The 26900-nt window shown below is 44.2% G+C and overlaps 1 long non-coding RNA gene across 2 annotated transcripts in view; it reads left to right on the top strand.

Moving 5' to 3' along the window:
- The first annotated feature begins 741 nt into the window (after positions 1–741).
- LOC110257857 (uncharacterized) overlaps positions 742–26900 on the top strand; it is a 72691-nt gene continuing 46532 nt past the window's right edge. For both annotated transcript variants that reach the window (XR_002340876.2, XR_014835682.1), the window contains exons 1-2: positions 742–794; positions 928–1017. This is a non-coding gene — a long non-coding RNA (uncharacterized LOC110257857). The remainder of the gene's footprint in view (positions 795–927; positions 1018–26900) is intronic.

Below are 26900 nucleotides of genomic sequence, written 5' to 3'. Positions count from 1 at the left end.
TACTAATTTTGAAAGGCTCCGTTGATTTAAAATCAGCAAATTATAATCGGCTTATCCGAAGTGTTTTTAATCGTGTTAAGAATAGAGTGGTGCATAAATTAATTAAAAGAAACACATGGAGTTAATTGGGTTCACACCTGTTAGCTGTGCAATCTTTGGCAGGTTACTCAGCAGACCTATACCTCAGTTCCCCTACCTGTAAAAACTGAGATAATGGTTAAAACGGTGCCTGGCATAGAGTAAGCACGCAATACATTGCTGCCGTTATTACTTGGAACCCGAGCCTGGGTTGAGTTTCATTTTCTCTCTTGAGGTCTCTCTGCCCTTAGGGAGGTCCTGTCGGCTAATCTGCAGACTGACCCCTGAAGTTCTAGGTCCGGGATCTTGGCCTATAGCTATGATCTGGACATCCTGTACCGGGCAGAACTTTGATTTGAAAGATTACCAGGAAAAAGGAGCAAATATGTGTATTCCAAATCATATATACACTGAAAGTCACTTTGCTTGAAGGAGACAGTTTTCCAGATTTAGTCACAAGACTCAGAGCTGTTGCCACCTTCTAGAGCACAGGTGTGAGGCAGCTAGGCGTGGATGTGCGAGTTCCTGGTTTGTTTTTTTTTTTCTTCAGCTGATACAAAGAAAGTCTGATCGCTTGGCGCTGATGCCTAACAATAGACAGCAGCTGTGCAACAATTGCTGGGTGGGACCCCGTGTATTTAAATCAGGGAGGTTGCATTGTGGGAGAGGGGCTGAAGCAGTTGCTGCGGCTGGCGGTCCGGCTTTAGGAAGACCAGGTTTGTCGAAATTACCTAAAATACCACCTATGTTATTGGGGGTGGTGGCAGTGTCCTTTTTTAGGGTACAAAAGTGCTCCTTAAAATTGAAGGCGTTTCCTAAGCCCGTTTATGTTATGTGTTCCTACCATAGACCATTGACTGAGAGACGTGAAAAGCGTTTGCGGCTATTGATCATTGAGGTTCCACGAGGAAAATGCAAGTCTTTCGAATTCACGTAAAAGTAGGATTCGCTTTATTTTAATCCTGTTTGCTTATATTTGTTACTGCGTCTAAACTGGTATTACTCGTACGACAGGCAGATAAACTGAGACATGGTGTGTTGGGGCGAGGAATAGTGCTTTTATTTGGGGAAAACTAGCAAACGCACACGATGGTGACTAAGAGAAGCATCTCGCCCAGGTTTGGATGCTGTTTTCTTTTGTGCTCCAAAAAGAGGTGTGTGCTAGGAGGAGGTACGGTCAACAGGCAATAGGTCCTTGTGAATTTCTTTGGTGCCTGCCAGACCCCAGAAGGGATTTGTGACATTTTCGTTCTTGCAGCCATCCAAATGTGGGCCCGGTCGGGATTGAACCTGTGAGCTGAACAAATGTATTGTAGCTTAAGGCTCCAGCATAGGAGGCCGGGTTCCCGGAAATGGGCCATTATGTATATTTTACGCTCTGGCAAGACCCCTTTAGTGATGAACTTGCCTGCCTGTTACCTAACACCCGTTTGTGTGCCCAAGGCACGGTGAGGCCGAAGAAACCTAAATGTTGGAGTAGGGAGCAGGGAAAGGTTTATTGCAGAGCCGAGCCAGGAGAATGGATGGCTCGTGCTCAAAAACCTCAAACTCCCTGACGGTTTCAGGGGAGACGTCTTTATAGGCAACATTTGGGGCAAGGGCTGTGGAGCGTAAGGCTTTCTTCTGCTTAGTTGGTGGTGGGGTAATAGGGCCGTGCTCCAGGAATCTCGTGCTCGTCCTTCCGGAGATGTCCCTGTCTATTCTCCACCTGGATGCCTGGATGGGGGCCTTAGCTCCTACAGAACTCAAAAGATATTATGTATATTCTTTCCCTAGGAACCCTGCCCCTGGTTTTTGATTGATTCGGGTCTTCGCTTCTGCATTGACCTCACTTCCTTGATTAGCAACTGTTTGAACCAGGCTTTGAAACTCTGGGGAGGTCTAAGAGGCTAGAGGAAGCCTAACAAAGGAGAAAAAGAGGGGGGAGGGGGCACCGGAAGGATCTCTACCTGGATGAGCCCCCACAGGGTCCTGCTTGGTTTCATGTTTACTTGAGCTAGTGCCACTCAGCAAAAGCAATTGAATACAAAGGTCACAGTTAGATCCAGTAGGGAGTCAGATTTTGTTCTTTCCAATTACATGATGAATTTCTGCAGTGGACTAGGTATGGTCATAAGCTCTGGAGAAACCGGATATTCCCTGTTTTCCGGAATCGTCCCTTCTGGTTGGCGAGGAAATGATGCATAACAGATGTATGAGGTGGCATATGGCTACCAACGTAGGGTTATTGAGGATTGCGTTTTCTTCAACTCTGCGCCCCCAGTGCCTGCTTGACAAATAGTAAGAGGTAAAGATACCTTTTGTGAATTGACAAGAGGGCAATTTCACACAACTCTGCTGGAGTCCAGAGAGTGTGTAAGGTCCAGCCCTTGAAGCAAATGAAAGCCGTCATAGTCTCTTCTGCATGTGGAAAGTAACGGAAGGTCCTTTCTGTCAAAGGAAATCTTGGTGACTCCATTTTGCTCTGGTTTCGCCTTCCTGTGATCCCCAACCCTCCCCTTTCCCTCTTCTCCCATTAACAATGTGTTTCAAATTAGCCAATGGGGAAGAGTGTGCGCCCTGACCTGACCCATGGGAAGGGGACAGGTACATCACCTGCGTTAGGGATAAATAGGGGAGGGTCCTTTGTTGGGCGCGCACACTTGGAGTGCCCGCGCCTTTCTGCAGAAGTAAAGAGCCTTGTCGAGATTTCTCCTTGTCCACGTGTCTCACTTTCTGACACTGACGACCCGAGCCCAGAGTTACTGTAATTTCCAACATGCATCAAGGTCCTCTTACCTCTGAATGAGAGAATGAGTCTGTCTTTGGATGCTGCTGACCCCCCACCCCCGCATTCTGGTCATTTCCTTACATGGTCAGGATCTGTGCTCAGCGGAGGTCTTTAAGATCCATTCTAAGTGCTATTAGAGCTTGGCTGCGATAAACAGGTGAGGCAGTGCTGCTGTAGAATTCCCAGAAAACACCTCAGAGGACACCCAAGGAAGATGGAGAACAGCTTTGTTTACACCGGTGGGTCCACGGGGAATCGCTTCCCCATCATGGACCCCGGACAGAAAGGGGGAGATACATTTATAGTGCTTGCTTACGTGTCTAACATGCCACATGAATCTTTAGTAACATGCAGGATACAGAAAGATGTATAGCTGTACAGAATGCCTTGCTTGTTACTTTAATGGTTAATCTCAAGTACAATCTAGCTATTTTTGAATTTCTTCAGAACAATCGGGACCCAGAGTTTCTGAAGTCCTAATGACTTTGTTTTTCTCAGAGCCCTTGTATGAGTCACCTTAAGTTCACCAAGATGGACGGTGGCAGCAAAATGGCTTCGCTCCTGTCAAGCTCCCTATTCCCTTTTCCACACCCCTGCAGGGCTAGGACCCTTATATCCCCGTGGCTTCCAATTTTACTTAGGACCAGAAGTGCCTCACTGCTTTCCTCAAGAAACGCCAAATCAAGGGAACAAGTACAGCTGGCCCTAATTTGCTCAGAAGTCGAAGATGGGCTATGTGAGTCAGGGATGAGGTGTGGGGGAAGAAATGACAACAAGTAGAGATGGAGTTGATCGAGGCAACGGGTTTTGAGAAATCTTGGCCAGCAAAGCTGGTTTTTGTTAGTAGGAAAGCAGAATCGTTGGATGAGTTGGCTGGGTTGGAATATCGGGGAGCATTTTGTCCCCTCTCATTCCAAGTCAGGAGGAACATTTGCTCAGTTTGCTTTCTATAACATACAAACCAACCACTGGCAACATGTACAAAGTCAGGAAGACTTGCCTTGACTAGTCTCATGTTTCACTGCCTTCCTAGCATACTTCCTCCTTTTATACCCCTGGTCTGTCCCTTCTTTTTTCCTCCCCTCCTGGATTCCCAGGGCCCACAGCCTTTCTTCCCTGTCCCACCTCTGTTAAATCCTCCAGGAGAGCGCAGAAAACTGTCATGAAGGGAGAATGACTGATGCCAGCTCCAAGAGCCTCTGTACAGAAGGGGACTGATTTGGTTAATGGGGTAAATCTATATGAATTTTTTGGCATCTTGTAGTTGAGGGTGCGGGTGGGGTGTATGATGGGGGCAATTTGGTTTCTTTACTGATGCACCCTGAGTTTGAATCTCAACAGGCACATGGACTCTCTGCCAAGAGCATAGGCTTGGAAATCAGACCGATTCCTCGCTTAATAGTTGTGTGGTTTTATTTTTTATTTTATTTTTTTGTCTTTTCTAGGGCTGCTCCTGTGGCATATGGAGGTTCCCAAGCTAGGGGTCAAATTGGAGCTACAGCCACAGCCACAGCAACGCGGGATCCTCAACCCACTGAGCAAGGCCCGGGAACGAAGTGCAACCTCATGGTTCCTAGTCGGATTCGTTAACCACTGAGCCACGACGGGAACTCCAGTTGTGTGGTTTTAAACAAGTTGTATAACCTATCTGTGCCTCAGTTTCCTCCTCTGTAAAATGTGGGTGAAAATAGCTGGCTCACAGTGTTGTTTTAATGAGTTAGTAATGCAATATGATCCTTGGCATGAGTAGAGTGGTCACTCAAGTATTTAGTGTTACAAATACAACCCTATTTATGAAGCTTCTGTGATTGCCTACTGTCTTAGAGAATCAAGTTTTAAACTCTTACTTTGACATTTACAACCCAATACTTTAAGAATGTTTTGGATATTCTTTGCATTCATTCCTTGAATGTAGAGCCTGCGTCTGGTCAGGCTACTCAAGATGGCTGTTCTCTTGCTCTCTTGGGCATATCCCCTGCCCAACCAGTTGCTGCTTCACCTGTACCCTATGCACATGACTGACCTTCCTAGGCCCCAGCTGGTGATTGTAGTTATCAAAGAAGTGATGAGGGGTGTGGGCCCCTCTCTGGTTTCCCTGGTAACTAATGAACCAACCTGATGTCAATTCCCCTATAACTGGCGCACTCCCCTTTCCCCTTGGGAGCGTTGACTGCTGACACATCCTGCCTGCTGCACACAGTGGAGGTGTCGCTCTAGGACCTTGCTTCAGAGGGGTAAGGTTCCCCCCTCCATTAAACAACTGATGTCTCTGTCACCAACTCTAGGGTCTTTCTTGGGTCTTAAAGCTGGGCAAGTTCAGGCCTTGTAGGCCTGAGGAATGCAGCCCAACAGCCAAGACTATTAAAGGAAGGAAAGGGCCCTTCCTGGAGAGCAGTGAAATGTGCGTATAAGCATGAGTAAAGCCATTCCTGTTCTGCAGGAAAAAACCCCCCCAATCCAAAATAAATCCCCTTGACTTTGGGCTAGCCTCAGCTGGCTTGTAGAGGCATGCAAGGGAATCCTGCTAATCTGAACAGCTAAACAATTCTGGTCATAATTAAATTGCTGCCAAAGAGAAGAAATCACACAGTTTTTAAACACAGAGACCCTGATCTAGGACCTAGCCATTCTGACTTTGTATCTGGTGGGTTTTTAGGTCGGCTTTCCTCTTATGCTATGGAAAAGGGGAGACCACCTCTTAATCTAAGAGTGGGCTAAATGTGGGGCTGAATAACGAAACTGACTTTCAGCCATTAACAAATCTGTGGTAATTAATTTCTCAGAGCAACTTGCAATCCCATGGGCTGTCCTAAGGAAAGGGTCACTTAAGTGTAGATGAGAGAAGGAGGCTGTGCCAGGAGGTGTACCAGCTGGCCCTCGGCAATGGGAAGCAGGAGGGGGCCCTGCGCTTGTGGAGAGCTGAGAGCCAGAAACAGAAAGCCCCAAGCAAGATCGCTCTGCCTTTCAGGTGCATTTCATCTGCCTTTAGGGGGTGGTGGGGATGGGGAATATATTGATGGCTGAGATTCAGGGTTGACTTGAAATCTGCTGCAGAGAGGTCACCTAATTCTGATCTTCAGCCACTGGCTGATGCTGAATTCTATATTCAAACAAATTCCTTTTGTAGTTAAAATCTCCACAAATGTGTTTTGTGGGCTGTGCTTAGTTAGCATGCTCGTGAATCATGCTGGTCTATGGATTTACCCTTGCCGGGCTTAGGCAGTGGCATCTATGGAAAACGGCTTAGATCTTCCACCTATTTCTAGGGTTGTCCTTGGAGAATGTATTTGGATGCTCAGAGTCCCCATCATGGCACTTCATTAGAGCTTGGCCTTGGACTGTCATTTTTAGCTGTGCTTGTCCTGTGTTCTGACACCTCATGAGACGTCCTATTGCTAAATTCTGTGAAATTTAGATAAATTAAAGATTTAGTTCCAGGGAAGAGAATACTCTCATTAGATGGCCAGGGAGATATTTCTTGATCTCCATATACCCAGGAAACCAAATTGATAAGGCAGCTTTAGTGTTATCAGCAAGAATACTTAACACTTATTAGCTGTGTGGCCTTGGTCAAGTGGCTTCCCTGGAGATTGATTTCCCTTCCATAAGGGGATAAATAGCCTATTGTAGTGCTGATGAGAAGGTTTATGAAAGTTCAGGGTAACCTATGAAGTGCAGAAGGAGCTCATCAGAAAAATAACAGTTCAGAGGAGGCCTGATATTACGCAAATGTCAGGTTCTAATATCAGGAGTTAATGGAATGCAGTATGTAAGGGAGGAGGCTCTGATCAGACAGCTTGGCCTCACATGATGGTGCTACCATTTGCTAGCTGTGTGATCTTGTGTGTGAAATGTCGAGGCTCAGTTTTCTTCCCTGTAAAATGGGATTATGATGGAACCCATTTCCATAGCGTAGTTATAAAGCGTTATTAATGCATATTAAGTGCTTAGCACAGAACTTAGCATAATCTATTAGGAACAAAGCATAAAAACGGGATTCCTTGCACTGTGCAGCAATGATCAACTTTCATATGTACAGTCCCACTCGATAGCGCAAGTATTGTCACCATTTACAAAGAGGTTGCTGAGTCCCTTGACTGTCAGCAAGTGGATAATAGGCCTTGGATTGGAACCCAAAGCTCTGGATTCCTTGCTTCTTAAGGCCGAAGTGGATTCTGAGACTGGCCCGATGGCAGCCCAGCAAGGGAGAGCTGTTTGGCCAGGGGCTTCCTCACCGGCAGAAGTCTCCCTCCTCTGCCTGTGTTTGGGCCCTGACCTACCATGTGGGTTATTACCAAGTTTAAGCCATGGTCAGGGCAAATGAGGCTTCTGTCACTTCCTCACTGTTAAGTGACACACCTGAATTGGAGCCCCCTCACTTGGGCTCCTCTTACTACTAAATCCATTTCATCAGGAATTAAGATTTCAGCTTCTTTCTAATTTAAGAATGTTACTGTGCTCTGTAAGCCTTTCCCACGCCTGTTTCTTATGAGGCCAGCTTTTTTTTTTTTTTTTTAACTTTGTTAATCACAGCAGATACCTCTGTCATTTGGGGATCTACTCTGTATTAATGAATATGGATTGGACTCTTCCTAATTGTTCTCTGAATACCTCCCAGTTTTCAGGAGGGTAATTGATTTCAATCATCGTCTTTAGTGCACTCTCTACACTCTTGAAGCCTGTAATTTTCAAGTTCAATATTTGTGTGCTCGTACCCTCAGGAGTGCTTCAGTTGGATCCTATTATAATCCTCGAATTCTAACCATCACCAACTTGGAGTATATTTATCATGAAACTGATTTATTTTTTGGTATGGCTGAGCCATGCTTTAAGGTATAACTCCTATACAAAATCTAGATTTTTCTGAAAAGCCAAATTACAGGGGCACTTTTTTTGGCCTTTTACTTATGTATTACTTTTTTAGGTCAAAGCGTAGTTGACTTCTGTGCCATTTTTTTGCTGTACAACATAGCGACCCAGTCATACATATATCTACATTCCTTTTCTTAGATTCTCTTCTATCATGTTCTATCCCAAGTGATTGGATGTAGTTCCCTGAGCTGTACAGAAGGACCTTGTTGTTTATCCATCCTAGATGTCATTGTTTGCATCTATCCACTCCAAACTCCCAAGTTCCCCCTTCCCACCCCCCACCGCCCCGGCAACCACGAGTCTGTTCTCCATGTTTGTAGATCTGTTTCTGTTTGTAGATAGGTTCATTTGTGCCGTATTTTAAGATTCCATGTATAAGTGATATCATATGGTATTTGTCCTTCTCTTCTGACTACACTTAGCATGAGATTCTTTAGTTGCATAAGAACACTTGTAAATCTAACTATAAACAAACTACTTGACTTTAGTAGAGAGTGTATTGAAATATCTCCCATGCCTTTAGCATAAAATAGAGTCTGGGGCGAAGAAACTGAAAGGTCAGATGTTGGGTGTTTACTGTGGATAGTTGGTCAAAGAGAAAACATCTCAGGGAGGAGGTCATTGGGAAGATAATACTTCATTTTAAAATTCAGTTTAACTTCTAGAAATGCAGGTAATAAAATGTATTTGGATACATTTCTACATAATGGTTAGCTCTTTCTATATGAATTTTCCCATATCTTAATTTTTTTTTCCTTTTTTCTCAAGTCCATGTTCTAAGATCTATGGTGATTTACTATTTTATTATTTTGGTTGGGCACACAGCATGTGGAAGTGCTCAGGCCAGGGATCGAACCCATGCCACAGCAGTGACAATGCCAGACCTTTAACCTGCTGAGCTACTAGGGAGCTCCTGTGATTTACTATTTTTCTATGGAATTTGGAGCAACTAATTTTACTCTACACTGGATACCTATTACTAGTTCTGCCTTTAAGAGCTCCAAGCTTCTTACCAGATTTTTGAGGAAGAGTACTTAAATTGAGCAGGGCCCCTTTGATCACTATATTTGTACTAGAATTAACCTCCCTGAGGTTCTTAACTGCCATTCTTCTTTTGCTGGACTATTGCAAAAGCATAAGTGTACTTCTCTCCCCACCTCAACTTATCCCACACACTATTGCCAGAATAATGTCCCCAAGACGTTATGTGTTGCCTTATGTCTTCAATGCCTTCCTGTTAACATTGGCTTGGAATGTTAACATCCCATAATCTAAATTTTGAACTTACCTTTGCAATTCTATGTGCTGTGATTTCCCACGCCATATGCTCCAGCCAAACTATTGTGATTCCTTGAACACTCCATGCAGATTATCTCACATACCTCTGTGTCTACTTAGGCTGCTCCTTCCACCTGTAATAATACCCTTTTCACAACCTCTCTATCTGCATTTTATGTGTCTGCATTTTTAGGGTAAAGTAGGGCCATTGTTGTAAAGTGACCATAGAGGAGAATGGCTTTAAATATTCAGAAGTTCCTTTTTCTCTCATGGGACGGTCCTGTTGTGTTGCAGAATGACAGTGGATGTGCTTTGCATCTTTTCAACCCAGAACTTAGGTTCCTTATAAATGGTCAATTCAATGAATTACTGTTGCACCATCTCCTAAGATGTGATTCTCCTCTGAGTGGTCAAGGCTGGCCCACCTCATCCAGGTTTCCAGCTGGAGGAAGATGGGTCCACACTCTTAAGATTGAGGCCTGGAAGTGGCACATGCTACTTGCCATGTTCCATCAGAAATAACCGCACCCTGGGAGTTCCTGTTGTGGCGCAGCGGAAACGAATCTGACTAGGAACCATGAGGTTGCAGGTTCGATCTCTGGCCTGGCTCAGTGGGTTAAGGATCTGGCATTACTGCGAGCTGTGGTGTAGGTTGCAGACATGGCTTGGATCTGGTGATGCTGTGGCTATGGTGCAGGCTGGCAGCTGTAGCTTCAATTGGACCCCTAGCCTGGGAATCTCCATATGCTGCAGGTACAGCCCTAAAAAGCAATAAACAAGTAAATAAAATAAAGTCACACACTTGCACATAACTTTTTTTTTTTTTTTTGTCTTTTTGCTATTTCTTTGGGCCACTCCTGCGGCATATGGAGGTTCCCAGGCTAGGGGTTGAGTCGGAGCTGTAGCCACCGGCCTACGCCAGAGCCACAGCAACACGGGATCCGAGCCGCGTCTGCAACCTACACCACAGCTCACGGCCACGCCGGATTGTTAACCCACTGAGCAAGGGCAGGGACCGAACCCACAACCTCATGGTTCCTAGTCGGATTCGTTAACCACTGCGCCACGACGGGAACTCCACACTTGCACATAACTTTGAGAGGAGCTAGGCAATGTAGTCTAGCCATGTGTGTGTGCAAGAAACAGGGCAAATTTTGCTGGTCAACTAGAAGTTTTTGTATCACATGGTTGAAATATGACTCCTGTTAGAGTCTTCATCTTTTTTTTTGAGTCCCTTAGCTGAAAGGTATTTCTCCTTCCTCTGAGCTCCCCCAGTCTGGGGCTTCCCTGACTTGATAAGTGTATCAGAAGCACCTGTGGGAGTTCCCGTCGTGGCGCAGTGGTTAACGAATCCGACTAGGAATCATGAGGTTGCGGGTTCGGTCCCTGCCCTTGCTCAGTGGGTTAACGATCCGGTGTTGCCCTGAGCTGTGGTGTAGGTCGCAGACGCGGCTCGGATCCTGTGTTGCTGTGGCTCTGGTGTAGGCTGGTGGCTACAGATCCGATTCAACCCCTAGCCTGGGAACCTCCATATGCTGTGGGAGCGGCCCAAGAAATAGCAACAACAACAAAAAGACAAAAAGACAAAAACAAACAAACAAAAAAAAAAAAAAAAGAAAAAAAAAAAGCACCTGTGGCTCTTGTTAAACTACAGAGTCGTGGGATTAACATGTACCTATTATACATAAAATAAACAAGGACCTACTGCATAGCACAGGGTACTATACACAATCTCTTGAATAACCTATAATAGAAAATATCTGAAAAATGATATATATACATGCATACATATATACACATATACATACATATATGTGTGTGTATATATAATATGTAAAATCCCTGTGCTGTGGACTCAAAACTAACACAACATTGTAAATTAACTATACTTCAATAGAAGAGTTAAGATAGCAAAAGGAAGAAAACCTATAGTCTGGACCAGTCAGGGTGGGGCCTGAGGTTCTGTATTTCTGACAAGCTCCCCAGTGATAGCCATGTGGATGCACTGGTCTGCCCAACACACTTTGGGGACAGAGTCGTGAGCCTATTTTGTTCCCCACTTGTGGGTTGTGGTTTTTCGTCCTTCATACTAGCTACTCATATGCACACCTTAACCTTGCTAGGCAATGAACTTGCATAGCAGATGGGGGATGGCCCCCTCTGGCATGTTTCTCACCTGGCCTCTTCTCCAGCACCAAGAATAGGGTCTTGGACCTTGAGAGATCCTTAGGAAATAGGTGCATAACTGCTGAGCGGTATCAACTAATTCAGAATGCTTAGCAGGAACTCTTGCAAGGCCACACGGCCTGTGCCAAGTTCTGGACTATGCTTGGTGTGATCCCTTGTTTGAAAAACGGCCTGTTGGAAGCCCCACTGCCACACAGCCCAGCCAGAGCAAGGGAAAAGCTGCCAGAGAGCTGAGCGGAGTTAAGTGGAATTTAGCAAATGGAAACCACACTTTATCAAGGACTTTTCCCCGCCTGTGCTGTGACTGTTTCAAAGGAAATGCTAATCCCTATGTTTGGAATTCATTTCCAGAGAGCCTCTCTGTTGAACAAGAGTGATTTTTATTTTTATTATTTTTTTTGTGCCCACAGAGCTTCACGAGCCAGTTTGATAAATTTGGTTGAAGAGGTGGCTGTTTTTTTTTTTTTTTTTTTTTTTTTTTCCACCTGGAAGCACTCGATGATCTTCCACTTGGAAAGTCTCATGTTGGCTTCCAGTTAAAGCTGGATGGGAGTAACTCTTCGGCTTGGCTCGGCTTGGCATCATGTTAGCTTGTTCTTTGCTCCATCCTGACATATGTAGTCGTGTTCTGGGCCCTGAGGGTTGGAGGAGAAGGCGGGGGATGCAGCTGGCTGGAATTGGAAAATCGAGGCTACTTTGTAATGTAGCCTGAGCCACATGGAGCCAAATAAGAAAACCGGAGGTCTCCCACCTCGCTTCTCTTGCAGGCAGGATGAACCCCCTAACTGGAGCTGTTTTCTACTTGGAAATTGTCACACATGAGACAGGGCTGGATTTTCCCTTTGGGGCTTCGTGTGAAAAGATTTCACAAGCAAATGCGTCATGTTACTGAGATTTTAGAGATTTGTAGCCTAGTGGAAATGAGTTTTTTTTTTTTTTTTTAAATCTTATTGGAGTATAGTTGACTTAAAAGTTTAGTTTCAGTTAGTTTCAGTTGTATAGGAAAGTAATATACCTATAACTTCTTTTCAGATTCTTTTCCCATGTGTGTTGTTACATGGTATCAAGTAGATTTACCCTGTGTTACACAGTAGGTCCTTGTTACCTATTTATATATATATATATATATGTATATATAGTGTATATTTATATCCTAACCTTTTAATTTATCCCTCCCTCCACCCCCTGGCAACCACAAGTCTGTTCTGTGAGTCTTTATGTTTTGTTAGGTGCTTTTGGATCTTTTTGTTTTTATTAGATTCTACGTATTAGTGATCTCATATGAATTTGTCTTTGACTTCACTTAGTATGATTTCTAGTTCCATCTGTGTTGCTGCAAATGGCATTATTTTATTTTTTATGGCCGAGTAATATTCTGTTATATATATGTACCATATCTTCTTTCTCCAATCCTGTTTCTGTTTTTATTAAAGTATAGTTGATTTACGGTGTTGAGTCAATTTCTACTGTACAGCAAAGTGAGCCAGTCATACATAGGTCTACATTCCCTTTCTTAAATTATCTTCTATCAGTTTCTATCACGAGAGATTGGATATAGTTCCCTGTGCTGTAGAGTAGGACTTCATTGCTTATCCATTCAAAATGTAATAGTTTGCAGAGGAAATGAATTTTAGTCTGTTCGCCCCATGGGTACAACTAACGCACCAATCAGAAGCCCCAGAACTTGAGAGTGGCACCCTCACTTGTCACCAGCAGGCTCGTGCTCGCCTTGGCAGTACCTAATGACTCCAGTAGTAGGCTTTGGATGGAGAAAAGGATATTCAGACTTGGTACCAATTTTTGCTGATTTCCCCCCCACCCCACCCCCCCGCACGCGCCACACTTTCCTTGCTGTGACCCTGTGAAGGTTTACAATATGACCTGTGTCCTGACAAGTTACTGCCCATCATTGTACTTGATTTTGTGAGTATTCCACATTGTTTTGGCCTTCCCTCTTCCTTGGTGGTGAGACCTTCTAGCATCACAACTCAAGAACAATGTTCCAGGAGTTCCCATAGTGGCATAGCAGAAATGAATCCAACTAGGAACCATGGGGTTGTGGGTCCCATCCCTGGCCTCGCTCAGTGGGTAAAGGATCTGGTGTTGCTGTGAGTTGTGGCGTAGGTCGCAGGTGTGGCTCAGATCTGGCATTGCTGTGGCTCTGGCGTAGGCCAGCAGCTATAGCTCTGATTAGACCCCTTGCCTGGGAACCTCCATGTGCCACAGGTGTGGTGCTAAAAAGACAAAAGACAAAAAAAAAAAAATGTTCCATAGGGTCGGGCCTGGGATGAGGCAAGCCAGGTCCCTAGGGAGCAACACTGATGGAGGCGCTCACTTGAAAACGCTGACTGCCCCCCGCAACTTGCTGGACCTGTGAGTGAAAGCCTCCTGAAATTGTGTCCCCTGGGGCCTGGCTTGTCCAGGTCCTGGTTGTCAAAGCAGAGCGGCCTCACTACCGGCTTCTGAGATCATTAGGAGAACTGCGTCCTTAAAGCCCTCCCAGCCCCCTTTCATTTTGGTAAATGGAGCAATCCCCCACAGCAGATAGGAGCCAATCAAAATGAAACTCGGCAATCATGATTTTATTCACCCCATGTATGTAAACGTCCTTCTCCTCTGCCCTCTATGCTGCAGCTAAACAGTCTTGACGGAGATCTTACAATGAGCATACATTCGCTATTGGCTTTGGGGATCTCCGTGGATTTAACTCTTGACATTGGTCTCTAAGGCCCTTGAATTTTCAGAGCATCATGGCTCTAAGGCCCCTGAATTTTCAGAGCGTCAATGGTACATCTAAATGCAGATAAACACAGCATTCCCCTCCCCGGCCTAACTATAGCCACTTGTAAGGCATACGTGAATACCACCTAATTAGCTGTGACGTGCATTTTGGCATATGTCGGAAGTTAAAGCCACTTCCTTAGAGGAACTCAAACTCCGAATTTATCTTTATTAAGGCCTTGTCCAAATGATAAATATACACTGCCTCCTTGCTATCTACTGCTTGGAAATAAATCACTTTAGGATTGATTTGCTAACGGCTTGCTTCACTGCCAGGGTTCTCTTGCCCCAGAGGTCATGCCGTCCTTCTGCACGGACTCTGATAACCGAACACAAGACACCAAGCTGACCATGCCATGAGCAAAGCGGGGAACCTGGGGTGAGGGGGAGCCATTCCTTTCACACTGCTCAGAAAAGAAGTCTTGCAAGGCACAGTGGTCTAGGAAAAAAAACAAAAGCCTTTCAAACCAGTGTTGATATGAGTGAGCAGATGGGATGGCTTCGTTTGGTGTTTGTGTTGTTTTTTTTTCTTTCTTTCTTTTTTTTTTTTTTTGCAAAATACTATGAATTCTAGTACTTCAGTCAGGAATTCGAACTCTTCCAGGAGTCTGTCAGGTAATATAAATAAGCACAACTGAGGAGGAGACATTGCAGAGCGGTGAGGGCCTCAGGGAAGCAGAGGATGCGCCTCCCAGCCACTCTAGTCTCCTTTTGCCACATGGGAATGTGAGCCAAATAGATTTTTCTGGTTCTTGAAGAGGAGGTGAATTGATTTTTTTTTTCCCCCCCTAAAATGATAGTCCCACTTTTAAAAAAGTGTTGGAAAGTGAAAGAAAAATCTTAGGTTGCTACGGGGAGAAAATAGCCCTGAAGGACAGATCTGTCTCACTAAGTAGAACACTGGCCCATTTGTGATTCCTTGCTCTGGACCACGTTTGATTGGGTGACTTTGCAATGGCTCAGCCCGTCATAATTTCATGATTAGGTTGTATATTCTTAAGATGCTAAGATGGTAAAGATTTCCTTTTTTTTTTTTTTCTTTTTAGGGCATATGGAAGTTGCCAGGCTAGTCAAATCAGAGCTATAGCTGCCAGCCTATACCACAGCAACATGGGATCTGAGCCGAGGCTGTGACCTACACCATAGCTCATGGCAACACCAGATCCCTGACCCACTGAGTGAAGCCAGGGTCAAACCTGCATCGTCATGGATGCTAGTTGGGTTCATTTCTGCTGAGCCACAACGGGAACTCCCAAGATTTGATTCGAGTCAGGTTTACAGTGATCTTTCTCACTGTGCTCATTCAGCTCCTTCTCTGCATGCCGGGCATAACACGACTGGAGACACCTGACTTTCATCAGCAGATCCAACTAACTGTCGTGCCTTTACTTTTAGAGCGAGGCTACAAGAACCCCATGGACGGTCCTGCCTCCTGGGGAAGCAGCCCTGGCAATGGTGCCATCTTAACCAGCTTGGCTTTCTTAAAATTCTTACCTTGCTGGTCTCAACTGCTTGCTGCTTCGCCCTGTGGAATCCTCCTGGCCTCTTCCTGAATTTGTCAGTTGTCGACAAGTAGAGGTGGAGCTCAAGGCCAGGTGTCCACTTCTTGAAGCAATGTGTTGTAAGTTTATTCCTTGGAGGCTGAAGTCACATGTCTTTCAATTGCTTTGCGTGCCTGTATGTTTTATGTCAGCCTGCCCTGCCCTTGTGATCTAAGACCTGAAATGACTTCATGGTCTGTGGAAGTTCAAAGAGATCACAAAGATTCCGGTTAACTTCCAGGGGAGCCTCATGTCCTTCCTGGTCACTTGTGCTGTCCCAATCCCACCCTAGATAGCGTGGTGCGAAACAAAGCCCCCCTCCAACCCCATATTCATCCCTCCCTGTCTCTTTCTCCCTCAAACAGTCCTTGGAGCTCAGTAGACCTTCCCCAGCCCCACAGATTTGGTCCCTCTCACTCTCCCTGTTACTCTCCCATTCCCATGTTGTCATGGCGACACTAATTCCGCTCCCCCCACCCCAAATACTGATAGAGCAGCCTTCTCACTCTGCTGTGGCCTTAGTTGCCAGTTAACATTCAGATCAGATCGTTAGGGTTGGGATCACCTTTGTGAACCTGTTCCAAAAACAAACCAAACAACCCCCCCCCCCCCCGCAAACAAACAGCACATTCTTAATAAAAATATCTAGTGCTGAAAAATGTTGTCTTAAAATCTTAGGCTGTCAGAATTTTGCTGTCTGAAATGGTACCAATAACAATGGAACATCTCATTCTTACCCGCACACAGCCTTGATTTCCAGTCTAGTTGTGGGACTTCAGATAAGGGGATTTGGGACACAGCATTCCACATTTGTCTTAGTTCTGCAGTGTCTGAGGAGACAGGATCCTGAGTCCACCTCTTGGCTAATGCTTACCCCTTTATACCCAATCCTGCTCTACGTCGAGACGGTCAAACCATGGCTTCACTTACATTGCACCTACACCCTTCTTCCCACCCTCTGCCTCCTTGATCCAAAATAATGCCGTCCCTTCCTTGCTGGGTGAGGTACTCCATGGTTCCTCAGATGTGCAGCCTTTCTTGCTGTAACCAGTTAATAAACCTAATATCTGACTTCAGGAGGAACTGGGGTGATCTTTATCAGATGAGCTTTATCAATTTCTGCTCCAAGCACTTAATGGAAGTATTTGCCCCAATACATAGCAGTTTTCTCCCTAAGAGGACTTATCTTGCACTATAACTTTCCATGAAGGCAGAGAATTGTCTTTTTTTCTTCACTACTGCAGAACACTGCTTGGGACATGTTGAAAGAATAAGGGCTATTAACAGATTTCAAAGATCTATAAAATGATCTCTACATTCTTACATAAGAGTGTAAGAATTTTATGTTCGAACTTGTGCCTTGAGGTCTGGAATGAGAAATACCTGGGATAGACCCTGTCTTACTCTGTTTACACCTCTGCAGCAAAATGCAATAGGCTGGGTGGCTTATAAATAGCAGAACTATATTGCTTACAGTTTTGAAGGCTGGGAAGCCCAAGATCAGGGTGCCAGCATAGTTGGGTTCTAGTGAAGGTCCGCTCTTGCAGACCATGACTTGTATTCTTGCATGGCAGAAGGGGCCACGGAGTTCTTTGGGTCTCTTTTATAAGAGCACTAATCCCATTCATAAGGGTGCCTCTCCCATGACCCAATCACCTCCCAGATGCCCCACCTTCTCATACTCTGGGGGTTAGGATTTTCAACACAAATTTTGGGTGAAATACATTCAGTCTATAGCAGACCCTCCTTCCAACATTGAACTATAGCTGCATGATTTGGAGTAAATGATTGAATCTCTTTACACTTGCTTTTTTTTTTTTTTTTTTTTTTAAACTGTAAAGTGGGGAAGATGCTACCTGTCTTGCTTGGTAGTTGTGAGGATGAAGTGACATAATTTAAGAGCTTATCATGGAATCTGGCACATGGTAACATGGCAAATGCTAAGTAAATGTCAGCTAATATTTTTTGTTTTTAGCTCCCCTTGGCGTGCATCTTTCTAGATGCCAGGGACTTGTGTATCCCTGGGCCTCTGATAGCATTCAGCACTAAATTTCATTTTGTCCTGTACCAGAGTAACATATGAATGTCGCGTTTGTTTAGTTGTAAACTCTGACAGGACGAAGTTGGTGCCTTATTTAGTCATGTATCATTTTAGATAAATACATCTATATATCACTGGCCCATGGTAGACACTCTAAATATTGGTGGCTGGAAAGTCTGCTTAAAAAGGAAGACTAAAGTGAGTGGGCAGAGCCAGGCCTGATGGGTGAATGTGAAGCATGATGTGTGCTGGATGATACTAGAGCATTAACAGCTTCTTCCCCAAAGAGTTGCAGAGATAACAACTGAAGGGGAGGGGTAGGGCCATGAAAGAGCGCTTCTGAGTGCTAGGTGACCCAGCTGAGCATGCATTTGAATGGCCAAGGAGGTAGGTGTGGAGAAACATCGGTCCTCCAATTTCTGTTTTTCAGGAATTGCCACTTGAGTCCAGCCTAGCAATTGGAGCAGCTGGGGAACTGTGTGTAGCTAATTTGTAACGAGAGACCATTGGGTTGAGCCGTATTGGAGTTGTGCTTTCCTGGTGACCAAGTGGTGGGAGGGGGCGGGGGTGTGCCACCCTTTCCTGTGCCTTTTAATCCCTCTAGGGTCTGATACTAAAGGCAGAGGAAGCTTGACTTTTGGGCAGGCTGAGCTCTGAGTGGCTCTCCGCTTGGAATACTCATGTTGATAGGGATGGAGTAGGCACAGGTAGCTGTAGAAATCCCAATAAGGGACCATAGATAAAGAGGGAAACTTAGGGGACTTGGGGAGATCACTGTAAGTTAATTAATCGCTCAAAAAAGCCATCAGAAGAGGCAGAGTTGCTTGACACCTGGAGGTGCAAGAATTGCCTCAGGTTGTTGGGTGGGGGATGGGATGAAGCCTGCATTCAGATTCAGACCCAGGGCTGGAGTCTGAGGACCGCCCTTCTGCCGATTTGAATACACACCTTACTGGATACCGAGGAGGAGCTACTACTCCCAGAAAGGAAGAGGCGGTCTTTTCCTACCCCCACTTCCCTGGGAGGATAAAACTGTGGCCCGGCAGAGTCTCCTTGCCTGTCTGCTTGCATCTCTCACAAGCTTCCTGTCTTAATCTATTTCTTGCCTATCACTTTGTCTCTCGCTGAATTCCTTCTATGCGGAGGCATAAAGAACCTGAACCTCAGTGAGTCCGGAGGTGAGTGATTCGAATTTAAAACCGTGGGTTCAAGTCAAGGTTCAGGCCATTAGTGTTGTTAGTTTCAATGGCCACTACTATCTTGGCTCCTCTTGTTGCTGAAACCCGGCCTCTGTCCACCAGTGCCAAATAGAAATGTGGAGACAGAGTTTTGGGTGAAGGAGGTAAAAATAGCTTTTATTGCTTTGCCAGGCAAAGGAGGACACAGTGGGCTAAGGACTTTTTTGTGTCCTCCCTTGGGAGAGATTAAGAAGTGGTTTTTATAGTTTGGAAGTAGAAGATAGGGCCATAAATATGGATCAGGGTAGATGCGTTTTCATTGTCCTTCCAAGTTGGTGTTTAGCGGCCCATGGAATGTTCTGGGGGTTCTCCTCTCTTGTTTTCATTTGTTGTGGGTTTAGTTCTGCAGCAGAACTCAGATATTGTTATGGATATTCCTTGAGGGGGAACCAGGACCCTGTCCCAAGGCTGCACTGTTGGCTTCCTGACGGCTCCTCTCCAGTCTCGGCATCCCCTCCCTTCCCTGATTAGCAACTATTAGAATCTGCCCTTTGGAATTGTGGGAAGGTCATGGAGGCTGAAGCCTATTCCCTAAAAACAGGAAATGGGGGACATAGAAAGGCTTTTGTGCCCAGGAGCCCCTCCTTGGTTATACTCACACGCCCCATTTAGTGCAGGGCTGAGAAAAGGGAATAAGAGCCGAGACCTAGGGGGTGGTAAGATGGCAGGAGTTCTTCAACATCCATTTCTTTCATAAATTTACTCCTTTGATTACTTTTTCCTTATTCTCAGTGTCCCAATCCTCTTGAATATTCTCCACAGGATTACATTTGATGACAACTAAGGTCCCTTTGAACTCATGAAGTGCTAGCAAACTGGATCTCTAGGGGATAAGCCCTGATTGTAACATTTGCCAATTTCTGTGGTGTAAATGTGGTGTAAATATTCCTATCAAGGTGGACTTGGAACTACCAACTTGTTACTGAATGTGGTCTTGGGAGGAGATGTGTGTAATTGGCTTTTGTGGAATGGTGGTGCCGGCTCCAGTATCCTATTGCCTTGAACTTTGACATTTTATGACTGTATGATCTTGGCCTTTTTTCTCTCCATTATCCATACGACACACTTGGAATAACTAAAATACCAAAATTTAACTATAAAGCCCCTTCTCATACTCAAAAACAAGGCGAAAAAGGGAGGTATTTCTTGCATGTTATGTCAAGGACGGGTGCTGGCTGTTAAACCTTCGTAGTAATTAGGGCAGAAGCAGCAGGAAAGACTGTTTTGTAACAGTCTCTGTGAATTGATAAGAGTGTCTCAAAGTTAAGCTTCAGCTGTGCTGGTGGTCATTCCCCTGAGCCACCTTTTATAATAGAGTTGTCTCTCTATTAGCTATGGTAAAGCTGACAGGGAGCAGTGTTATCAACATATAAACAAGTACAACATCATTCACTCTTGGATTTCACCTTTTTGCCATGCCCTCACAACAGCCATCTGAAAAAGTCTTCCCCCTACTTTAACCTAGCAATTTCTGCCAGTAGAAGCTTCTGCGAATTCACTGTGTTTACTCTAGCTTGGAAGACAAGGATGAATGAAACAGAGCTGTGTTTGCTTGCAGCTGGTCCAGGTGGGGGAAGCAGCAGAGAGATGGTTGGAGCAGAGCTTGGCCAGAACTGCTTAACATGTGTGAGCTTGGGTCCTAATTCCTTTTCATGGGTATTTCCTGTTCATTCTTCAGCCTCTGCCCAGATGCCTCCCGCTGTCCCTCCTTTGTTATCTTTGTTACCTAGGTTGGAGCTCTTGCCCAACAGGCTTCTAGTCACTTAGAAAAACTTAAGTCATGGACTAGGACTCTAGTGGCTATTGATATGTATAATGTATCTTCCTCAGAGCAAGAGACTGTGGTGTGCTGGCAAGGGTTTAGGAGCACACTTTCTGGGGAAAAATGTGGGTGGGTTCCTACATTTCACTGATCCATAAAGGATGGGTAGCCCACAATTTAAAATTACGTGTGTATTTATATATGTGTGTGTACATATACATGTGTGTGTGTATATATATATAAACAATTTAAGTTTCACGTAGCCAGTTTATTCTTCAAAAATAAAGAAAGCCTTCTGTGAGAACTGTATCCATCTCCAACTTATGGTTGTGGTGGAATGAGTGTAGTCCCAGCCATAAGTGTTGTTTGATGTTTTCCATTGTGTTAACGAGTAAAGTGAAAATGAAACCAGAAATACAGGGCAGAATATCATTTACTCACCAGTGATGTTAGCAACCCTTTTGTTGAATTGGATAATAGTTTTCAAATACGGCAAGAAAACGTCCTTCCCTTTGTGTTAGGTACGATGTAATGGCTACAGATCCGACACAGAATGCTTTTAAATTTAATGTGTGTTACTAGCACTTTATCACTTTTTAAAAGTCTAGACCATCAGCAGTATGACAAATGAAGTCTTGATTTCTGGCATTTTTTCAAATTCCCATGTGGTAAATACTCCCAACTACCATTGGAGAGTCACTGAGCTGAACTGTCAAGGTGCAATTGTGATGTGACTGAGCAAGGAGTGGGAAGAGATGGGCAGGGGCATATGCTGTTAGAGCATCTTTCCACCAAACAGATATTAGAGTCACAAATATCCTCGAGGGCAGAGATAATAAGATGCAGTACAAGAACTGGGAAATGTGTTTGGAGTATTACCTTTAGGTTTTTGTCTTTCTGTATTTTTAGGGCCACATTCGCAGCGTACGGAGGTTCCCAGGCTAGGGGTCGAGTCGGATCTGTAGCCTCTGGCCTACGCCACAGCCACAGCAATACCAGATCTGAGCTGCACCTGTGACCTACACCATAGCTCATAGCAAGGCTGGCTCCTTAACCCACTGAGCAAAGCCAGGGATCGAGCCTGCGTCCTCATGGATACTAGTCAGATTCGTTTCTGCTGAGCCACGACGGGAACTCCTGCATCACCTAATTTTGAACGGTGGCTGTGTTTAACACCTGGCTCACAAAATACCTGAAAATTTATCAATGGACTCTCGTGAATTGGGGTAGGCCATCTCTAGCACATTGGTAAGGAAATGAACTTGGCAGGACTTCTGGGCTAGACACTGCCTGTGTTACTTTGAATATTCCTTAGCTCTTACCTGTCTTAATAATAACAGTATATAATATCAGTACCACTGGTTCTTGTTTTACCTGCTTCTGGCAGGGCTCCAATCCCTGTGTCCCTTAAATCCTTCGGGAAGTCCCAAGTGGGCATCTCACATGGGACAATGATCAAGTCTGCTCTTGGCGTGCATTGGTACTGCTTTGCTGGATGTGAACTAAGTGCTGTGCTTACTCGCTCTCATTAAGGCTCTGCTCACTCTTGCTGCCATTGCTCTGCTGAACTCTTAGGTCTTCTCCTGACCCTGTTGTTCTGGGAAGTGACAACAAATCAGAGTTTTCATGGGGCCAGAGCACCTGAAGAGTTTGTCCCAAAGTAGGGGAGAATGTGCCTCTCTCATTTAATCTTTTTTTTTTTTTTTTTTTTTTTTTGGAAGGGGTCTTCAGGACTGCTGATAACCCTACAATTTTTTTTTTTGGAATCTATTTCAGAGTTGTTTTTTAAAAATTTTTTTGCTTTTTTTTTTTTTTTTTTTTTTAATGGCCATACCCATAGCACGTGGACGTTCCCAGGCGGGGGGTCCAATTGGAGCTACAACTGTTGGCCTACACCATAGCCACATTAGATCCGAGCCGAGTCTGCTACCTACACCATAGCTCACAGCAATGCCAGATCCTTCACCTACTGAGGGAGGTCAGGGATCATACCCATAACCTCATGGATTCTAGTCAGATTCGTTTCCGCTCAGCCATGACAGGTATCAGAGCTCTTTGTCTTTTTGTCTTTTGTTGTTGTTGTTGTTGTTGTTGTTGCTATTTCTTGGGCCGCTCCCGCGGCATATGGAGGTTCCCAGGCTAGGGGTCCAATCGGAGCTGTAGCCACCGGCCTACGCCACAGCCACAGCAACACGGGATCCAAGCCGCGTCTGCAACCTACACCACAGCTCACAGCAATGCTGAATCGTCAACCCACTGAGCAAGGGCAGGGACCGAACCCGCAACCTCATGGTTCCTAGTCGGATTCATTAACCACTGCGCCACGATGGGAACTCCCAGAGCTCTTATTTTTAATTTAAATTTTTAAAAACGTAAAAAAATTTTTTTGGCCACACCTGTGGAATGCATAAGTTCCTGGGCCAGGGATTGAACTCGAGCCATAGCAGTGACAATGCCAGCTCCTTAACCTGCTGAGCCACCAGGGAACTCCTAAATAGTTTTTAAATTTATACAAAAGTTGAGATGACAGTACAGGGAGTTTCTCCTATTGTTAATACCTTAGACTGTTGTAGTATTTACATCTTGCACAACTAATGAGTCAATATTAAGGCATTGTTATTAACTAAAGTGCACATTTTTCAGATTTCCTGTTTTTCCTAATGTTAATTTTCTGTTCAAGGATTCCATCCAGGCTACCAAGTTACATTAAATAGTCACATCTCCCTGGATTTTTCTTGGATTCTTCTTGACTGTGGCAATTTTTTTTTTTTTTGTCTTTTTGCCTTTTCTAGAGCCACTTCCGCGGCATATGGAGGTTCCCAGGCTAGGGGTCTAATTGGAGCTGTAGCCGCCAGCCTACACCAGAGCCACAGCAACGTGGGATCTGAGCCACGTCTGCAACCTACATCACAGCTCACGGCAACGCCGGATCCTTAACCCACTGAGCAAGGGCAGGAATCGAACCCGCAACCTCATGGTTCCTAGTCGGATTCGTTAACCACTGCGCCACGATAGGAACTCCTAAGGCTTGTTTTTGAAGACCATGACAGTTTGGAGGAGTACTCCTGGTGGGGCTTTTTGTAGAATGCCTCTCAAGATTTGTCTAATGCCTCATGTTTAGACTTGGGTGTGTAGTTTTTTGCAAGGAAGACAACAGAGGTAAAGTGCCATTCTCGTCACATTATATCACAGGTACCTACAGTCAACATGACTTATCACAGTTAGTGTTGAACTTGATCACCCAGGTGAGGTGGTGTTTTGCCATGTTTCTCTCCTATAAAGTTCCTCTTTTTGTGTTGTATTTTTTTTTTTTTTTTTGTCTTTTTTGTTGTTGTTGTTGTTGCTATTTCTTGGCCCGCTCCCGTGGCATATGGAGGTTCCCAGGCTAGGGGTCGAATCGGAGCTGTAGCCACCGGCCTACGCCACAGCCACAGCAACACGGGATCCAAGCCGCGTCTGCAACCTACACCACAGCTCACGGCAATGCCGGATCGTTAACCCACTGAGCAAGGGCAGGGACCGAACCCGCAACCTCATGGTTCCTAGTCGGATTCGTTAACCACTGCGCCACGACGGGAACTCCTGTGTTGTGTTTTTTTTAAATCGATTTACAATGTTCTGTGAATTTTTGTTGTACAGCAAAGTGATTCAGTCATACATATATATACACACCTTCTTTTTCTCACATTATCCTCCATCATGTTCCATTACAAGTGATTAGATGTATAATTCCCTGTGCTATACAGCAGGATCTCATTGCCTGTCTACTCCAAATGCAAAAGTTTTCATCTATTAACCCTAGACTCCCAATCCATCCCACTCCCTCCCCCTCCTCCCTGGCGAACATGAGTCTGTCCTATATGTCGAAAAATTCCTCTTTTTATTTTTTCTTTTGAGAGCCGCACCCGTGGCATAGAGGTTCCTAGGCTATAGCAACACAGGATCCGAGCTGCGTCTGCGACCTACACCACAGCTCACGGCAACGCCAGATCCCTAACTCACTGAGCAAGGCCAGGGATCATGGTTCCTAGTTGGATTCGTTAACCACTGCACCATGATGGGAACCCCCCATTTGTTTATTTAATCATTTATCAGTGTGGAGTCATGATATTTATTTTAAACTTTGTGTTATAGCCTAGTAGAGGTAATCCTCATTATTCATGGATTCTGTAGTTTTGTATTTGCCTATTTGCTAAAACTTATTTGTAATTTCCACATGAATTCTTGGGGCACTTTCATGCCCATTTGCAGAAATGTGCAGAGCAACAAAGAACTTGTGTAGCCTGAAGTGCACATTTCCAGCTGACGCTGGACAAGGTGATGCCCTGCCTTCTTGTTTGACCACTTGTATGGTAAACAAGCATCCTTTTCATGGTCTATTTAGCGTCACATTTTCTGCATTTTTTTTTTTTTTTTTTTTTTTGTGCGTGTGTGTTTTTGATTTCACTGTTTAAAATGTCTTCCAAGCTTAGTGCTGCAGTACTGTCTAGTGTGTTCCTAAATACAAGAAGTTTGGGATGGACAACATACATACGTTAGATAAGCTTTGTTTAGGCATGAATTATAGGCCATGAGTTCAGTGTTAATGATGCAACAATATAAAATAAGTTGTCTTCAAACACAGATAAAATAAGGTTATATATTGATCAGTTAAAGATCAATCGGTTAAAGATTGGAGACTTGAAGGAACCTAATCCTATATTTCCCCCAGGAGTAATGGTTCAGCATTTATCAGTTCAGTGTCGGCAAAGATTTCGTAGAATATAACTGCCATGGTTAATGAACATAGACTTTTCTATTTATTAATTTCTTGCTAAAATGGTTCCCACTTGGGCTATTGGAAGCACTTTCATTTGATTTCATCCTTTTGTCTCTTTGATATACCTTCACCTGTGCGTGTGTGTGTTTGTGTGAGATTTTTTTAAAGCAATTCCTTAATTTCTGGGAATTCCTTAATTTCTTGTCCCATTCCTAGAGTCGGTCATTTTTCCAAGGACCCCTGCTTCCTTTTCTCGGAAAATGGTATTAGAAACCAAGACCTGGGCACCAGGTATGCTTGTTGCCATTGAGGTGCCATTGCTTCCAGGCCCTCTTAGTTGACAGAAGATTTTATATATGTGTGTGTATACATTATTTAATATAAATATGTATAAATTTGACATCTATAAATATTTCTATATATGGGCATAATCTATGTTAAGCTAAACATGAATTCAAATGGATATCTTCAACTTTATTGCCTCATGGATCATTCTAGCCTTTCCCCTTGGTTTCCAACAGCAAGAAATGTGGCTCCCACCATCTGCCATCCATTTACTTAATTGTTCAGTCCTAGTATACATGTATAGTGGTATCAGAATTGTTAACCGGAGTTCTCTTGTGGTACAGTGGATTAAGGATCCAGTGTTGTCTCTGTAGGGGCTCGGGTGCTGCTGTGTTGAGAACGTTCCCTGGCCCAGGAACTTCCACAGGCTGTAGGCATGGCCAAAAAAATTGTTAACTCATAGCTCTGTGGGAAATAACTTTCTCAACTTGTGTATGGTGCTTATTTAAGGTTCCTTTTGTCTATAGTATTACAATCTTCACTCATCTCCAAAGACACTTAGCTTAACACTCTTCCTTCCCTGACAGCTTTTAGTACTACTCTTATAATGTCCTTACTTGTTTCAATTCTCCCTACTCAGACATAAGACACTTGGAATTGTGCTAGGAAGCTGATCCAAGTGGGAGCTATCATATTGTACTTGGGATTTCTGCTGGTGAAGCTATTTTACCTCTCCTGTTCCATCTCCTGATCAAGGTCAATGTGTCTTATTCCTCTCTGTACTCTTCTCCACAAGCATCCTCACCTTAGGCAGAAATAACTTTTTTTATGAGTTCTTTACAAATTGTACCAGATGTTCCCAAACATGTTTGAGTCCTAATTAGATACAAGGTGTGACCCTTGTTCTCCATGCTTCAGCTCATTTAATTTCACTTAATCCTCATACAAATAGTTCCTAAAATTAAGAGTTTACTATTGGCAAGCATTTTTTCCAAGTGTATTAGAAGTGTTAACTTCATTAAACCTCAAAATGAAGGTAGATCTATGTGGTAGGGTTTATTAATAATTTGCCATTTTACAGATGAGAAACAGAAGTTCAGAGGTTAAGTAACTTAAGGTCATACACCTCAAAGTCTGTGCTCTTTCTACGATACAACACTGCTTCAAGTTACATAGGACTTAAAAGGTGGCTCTAATGATTTTAAAAAACAAAGTTAATTTTTAACTGTATGTGTCTTTTTCTTTTTTAAGAGAACACTTTAGAAAGTTAGGTTATTGTTGACTATGGGGCAACATAAGGAAATCTAG

The sequence above is a fragment of the Sus scrofa genome, chromosome X, assembly GCF_054392235.1.
Source record: "Sus scrofa isolate SSC_HxYL_T2T_F1_AM1 chromosome X, Sscrofa_HxYL_maternal_Yorkshire_Landrace_v2.0, whole genome shotgun sequence".
Classification (NCBI taxonomy): Eukaryota; Metazoa; Chordata; class Mammalia; order Artiodactyla; family Suidae; genus Sus; species Sus scrofa.
Note: the sequence above shows the minus strand (reverse complement) of the source record. Positions and strands in the feature narration are given on the sequence as shown.